We start from the raw sequence: 5,978 nt of genomic DNA, 5'->3' as shown, positions 1-5,978 counted from the left end.
AAAACATTTTTAATCAAAGATCCTCACTGTGAAGTTCGTTTTTTGAAGATAAGCAACTACGTGAATGCCCAAAGGTACATAAAAAGTCAAATAGAAAAAGAACTGCCATTGTTGCGCGAGTCGGTATAAAATCCCTTCTTAACATAATCACATTACTTTTAAAGAGTTACACTAATGAAAACTGGAGGGCATTTAAAGTCCAGTAAACAACTAAAGATACAGTAAAAAGAACAATTAAACTGGATAATAATGTTTGGAAGGCACAATAAAAACTAAGATAAGAAAGTACTTTTATATTAGACTCTGGGGGCAGACACAGGGTCAGAGAAGAAGTGGTAATCTCCACAGCCACAGTCAAGTGACTCAATTACCACATTTGCTCTTTGTGTTGACCCCTCAATTAGTGTGGAACTGTAACAATCTGCCCACCAAATACAGCCATTCATCACCAACTGCCCAAACCACCAGCCTGCTTCTCTGAGGTACCTCGCCGCAAAACAGGGCAGCTGGAGGTCAAATTAAAGTCTGGCCTTTGTGGCTGCCATCTTTAATATCCTCTGCTGAAGAGGATGAACTCTGATAGGTACAGAGTCATTACAGATGCAGTACAACATGCTGCCGTGGATTAGGCTCACAGGAGAGATGTCGGCATGATGCTAGTCAGAGCATTTATGGTGAAAAACTCAAGATTTTAGACATCTTAAGAAACAGAACAGAACTTATGGTTCTGACTTCAGGAAAAAGAAGCTATCATATTGCCTTTAAACACTTTTTTTGCACTGACAACTTGAAATATGTCATCAATCCAATATACCCATTAATCCTTGGTGGTTGACAAGGGGCTGGTGTCTGTCTCTTGCAGTCATTGGGTTAAAAGCAGTACACCGCGGGCAGGTCACCAGCCAATCACAGGGGCAAACAACAACTTAGATACACTCACATCTACAGGCAATCTAGATACCAGATGGCGTGCTTAAGGGAGATGAGAATCAGGTGGATTTGTGTAGTACTAGCAAGGCAATGACCAAGATATTTAAGATATTTATAATCAGTGCAAGTTTGTCATATTTTCTATAATGGGAACATTCCATTTCCATTTAAGTAATGGTCCTATTCGATTTGATGTTCTTCTAAATCTACTTGTATGTTTTGATGTAGTACTATGAACATATTAGTTTTATGGTGTGCCCAGCTCAACAGCATTATTGGTGAGATTTCTCCCTTCGTTAAATTTGTTTAGTATTCCATTGAATGGTAAGTTATATAGAATTTATTTAAGTCGGTTTTGAAATGATTTATTATGGTCTAAACTTTTACACTCAATTGATCAAAAAGAAACAGCAATAAGAACCACGGAGGGGAGTTTGGCTCTTTTCCTAGAATTGAAAGATATGCAGGTCATCTGCAGATTAATAACTACATCTCTTCTCCTCCTCTCAAAGGTAATGAATGATGTTTTTAAAAGGAGTGCAGTAAGTAAGGACAATGTAGGAGTAACTAAGAGAACGATGGTGCAGATAAGGCCTAAGTGGGTGTTAGGTGGGTGGTTGGCTCCCCACCGACTCCTGTCCTGCCAGACCATTCAGTGAAACGCCGAGCTCTTGGTCACGCTGTCATCGCAGACCGCCAGAGCCATGTTCCCCTTCTCCATCTCCTGCTGCGGTTAGGGTTGCAGGCACAGTAAAGAGCGAAGCAGTGATGATTTAATTATGACACAGGTTCATTCAGTCACGGCGATTAGGTTTCCAGTCAAGGGTGAACCGATGTGAGGTAAGTTTGGTTTATGTTTACAGGGACACATGTTGGATCCCAGACAAAGAACATTTAATCTCCCAGGACGCGGGGTCTCCTGAGGGAAAAGGTCCCATCCTGCGGTCCTACTCGGCTCTGAGGAGAGCAGGACCCGTCTCTCCGCTCTCAGAGGCCTAGTTTATTCATGATAGATAACTTTCCACTGTCCTGCTGCCCAAGCCGACTCATCTCCTGCTTGGCAAAGTGAGTGACGCACCTTACCTTGGGGGATTCAGTTACCCTGAACGTGACTTCACAGGTCCCTGACTGACTGCTTTGATTAATGGCTGAAGGCTGCTGGTGGGCAGTTGTGATCATAACTGACATTAATCTCAACCTGCTGATTAATCAATCTCGTGCAATTTACAGCAACGGACCCATCTAGAGAATAGCGGCTCGTCCATTGTCTCGCAAAATGAAAACGCACCACTTTAGTCCGTCATGACTCCAGGGTCGTCTCTTCACTTTTCACTTTAATAGCTCCCTCTTCCTTTAAACTCCGATCAATACCTTTTAAGCAGAATTTGCATTTCATAATTAAAGCAAGCGAGAGTTATCAATTTGGAGCTATTATGCACCATGCCTTATGGTGTCTGACATTTAGTTGTGATTACACCAGTGTCTGTATACTGTCATGGAAGTCATTAGACTGCTGTCATCACAACATGTTTTCCTTGCCTCATTAACACTGCTTCCTTTGTTGTGCTGCGACTGTGACATACAGCATAGAGATAGCTGAGAATATAGGGGGAAAAAAAACAACAAAATAAGTATTTATTAAGAGGAGTTTATCTTAAATAAACATTTAGGTTTAAATGACGCAACATCTCTCCTTGAACCTTTTCCCATTTTGTCTTATTACAACTTCTAGCTTAAAAGTATTTTGGGCAGGTTTATGTATCAGACCAACACGTAGTACAGCAAAATTGACAAGTGAAAGGATGTTTTTGTTTTTTGTTAAATAGAAATGAAATTGTTTTTATAGAAATTAAAATCTATAAAAATCAGATTTTAATTTAGTAGAAAATAAAATCAAATAAATTGTCCAAAACAAGACAGAAATTCTCTTACTAACCTCACATCTTGACAGAGACCAAACTGCTTATAGGTTTAGATCAAGATGGAATACACATTTGTACGTATAACATCTGCATTTCTCTCAGCTTTAAATCAAGCCATATTTTATAGGAATCTGCTAAGAAATGATGACGCATCAGAATCTCCATCTTCGGAACAGCATGGTTTTGTTGCCATGACTTGATGCATAGTAATGGTGCCTGTGAGCGGGTGTCACTAGCTAAAGCAGCAAATAGATGCTGTCCAATCCACTAATATATATCGATGGCCTAACCAATCCCAGCCTCTGACAGATGTCATGACAAATAGATAATCAGTTGTTTTCACTTCACCCATCAGTGGTCATGTTTGTTTTCTGACCGACATTCATTTGTGTATTAAAGATCTCCGATGATTGAATACTTAACACAAATGTGCAGTTGCATTTAACTCACAAAGCAACAAATTAAATTAAAGCGTAAAACATTTTATATTCTTTGAGAAGTACCTGTAATCCCTCAGGCTTGTTTTATTGCTGCTTTAATTTAAAAAAAGGTGTATTTATTTGTGTTCAAAGAATTATTTTTCCTCACAACAGCCCGACTCTGCCTGACAGCTACATGGAAAATACCCAATGGAGCACCTACAAAAGCAATCTAATATAGTATTCTCCATGACCTGCTCCACAAAAATAACCCATGTGTAGCGGTCAGCCTGGTTCGCTCTTACAAAAAGACACTGCATGTACATGAGCTAAAGCACAAAACAAATTATAAAGCGGCTGAACGGCCTTGAGGCTCAGAGCGTTTTACAGCGGCTGCAAATGGAGGAAACATCACCAACATGTATTTGTGTCGGGAGCTGCTTGAAGCCAAATGACACCGTTAGTGTTCATAATCAATTCTGTGGGATTAGTTAAAAGAGGAGGAGAAAACACAAACAAATCAGGGGGCTTCTTCTAAAACAGCACCATAAAAATGTAGAAGCATATGGATTTTCTGGAGTGCTCACTTGTGTGAAGAGTTGTTGGGCTTGCAGTATTGACTTTCTCAGAACGGTGGAACCGTGATATAGTTAGAGCGCCTTTCCTCAACTCTAATTATGGTGTCATAAACGGGGGAGACCATTAATGAAAACCACTCATGGCTTTAAAACAGCAGATAGGATTTGGAGGGCTGGCAGAGGCGTTGGGGCAGCCGCTGGTATCAATCACAGCCAAGTACTCCTGTGTGTCGTAACAAGAACGAGAGGTGGTCAATAAGTCAGCCGAAGAGTCAACAGACTGTAATAGAGACACAGCGGAGGATGGGAAACAGAGGTGTTTGACCCGAGACTGCCTGTCATTTTCACGAAGCGGTGATTGTGCATCATCTGGGACAAAAGGGCACTCTGCCATGTGTTTGTCTGCACAAATCAATATCAAAGCATATCACTTTATGCCATCAGTGTCCAACAATATCATGATTGAATAAGATAGAAAACTCCAGAAGGCTCTGCTTTTGATCTTCTTGTGCCACAAAGTGCTAACATTGATCTTTTAGCTATGCAAAACAGCACTTTAAGAAAATGTGTACAGAAATTATGAATTATTATGGCACAGTGGACTTCTGACAAACATTTGTTGTAACAAGAAGGATTTTTGGTTCGTCTAGGTCAGATTTCCGTAAACAAACAAACCTCTGTTTTCTGGTACTACAGCATTTCCGTCTCTGTGCGCTTTATTGGTGACTCAAAACTGGACACACAGACTAAGCGCTTTGCATGAATCTGATTTCTATATTATAAATAGACAATTTAAATTTGAAAAAAAAACAAAAAAAACAGATACATACAAATGAACCGCAGTGCAATACTAAGAGGTTTAATCACTAACACTAATGGTATTACTGCAGTAAAATAACGGATGAAGTTGCACGAATCAATATATTATACAGAGTGGTACAATGGTGATACTCTGCAAAGACAAGTGTTAGAAGTATAATTATTTACTGTTCATTAAGTCAGACTGAGAGGAGAAATTGTGTAGCTCCCGTAATTAGCTCTCCTACTTTACTGCTCTGTAAAAGTATAGCTTTACTCTTATAGGCCTATTGCATGTAGCAGTGAATGGCTTTAATTGTAAAATAAAATAAAAATATGGATTTTAAGCATTTTCAAGAAGACATGCATGTATGTTTTCTATAAAAAATGAATACAATTTTAAAACACACCGAATATTTTAATGCCATCTCCTGATTGTTGAAGCTGGTGTACCCCGTGAAAACATTTATGAGGTGTTCTACAGATAACGAAAGGCATTTCTTGTTATCCTGAGAAGAAATGAAAGTTAGGCGTTAATTAAATGATTACTTCCTCACTAGAAGAAAAGTTGATTTCACTTGATAAAATATTGTCCTGGGGAAAAAAAGTTTTGCTGAAAAATGCTCTGGGTCTGCTGAATAATACTGTAAGTGCAGTTTTTTCAAATAATCTGATTATTCATCATTTTTGAAACACCACCACAATAGAAAAGTCTCTTCATTTAGTAAGATTACTTCTTCTAATAAAACTAATGTGATGCAACAGAATTTGGAAATCCAAAATAGTCGTATTTCAGACACTTTGAGTAAGCCCGCCCCTGGTTTAACCCTAACATCATGCACTGAGAAGTTCCCAAATAAGTAAAAACTTTACTACAGTAGCATCTCATTAGAGTCTTGTTTTTCTTCGTGTCTGTGCTGCTCTTTCAGTGATGATGTGGCACGTTGCACGTCAACATGCATTTACAATATGATAGCCACAGCAAAGCCAATTTGATTTTCCACAGTGAGCGGCAATAAAATGTAATTACAACATGTTTTACCATTAACTTCAAGACGGAGTCACAATATAGCCAAAGCAATTTCATGCTGCCTGTAAAAAACAGGATCCAACAGGAAGGAGAGGCAGAGTCATGGTTGAATGACAGAGTGTGCGTGCAAGGCACTGATGGCCCTCAGTGGGCTAAAGCACAGAGCAGACCACACACGCACACAGACACAGACACACACACACACACACACACATATATATACTCACTGTGGACCTAAACCATACAAATCCATCTCATACACATGTTAGATAAATATTCATATGCAATAAACTGTATCAAT

This window comes from Poecilia formosa, unplaced genomic scaffold (genome assembly GCF_000485575.1).
Source record: "Poecilia formosa unplaced genomic scaffold, Poecilia_formosa-5.1.2 Scaffold81, whole genome shotgun sequence".
Classification (NCBI taxonomy): domain Eukaryota; kingdom Metazoa; phylum Chordata; class Actinopteri; order Cyprinodontiformes; family Poeciliidae; genus Poecilia; species Poecilia formosa.
This window is presented reverse-complemented; position numbering follows the sequence as displayed.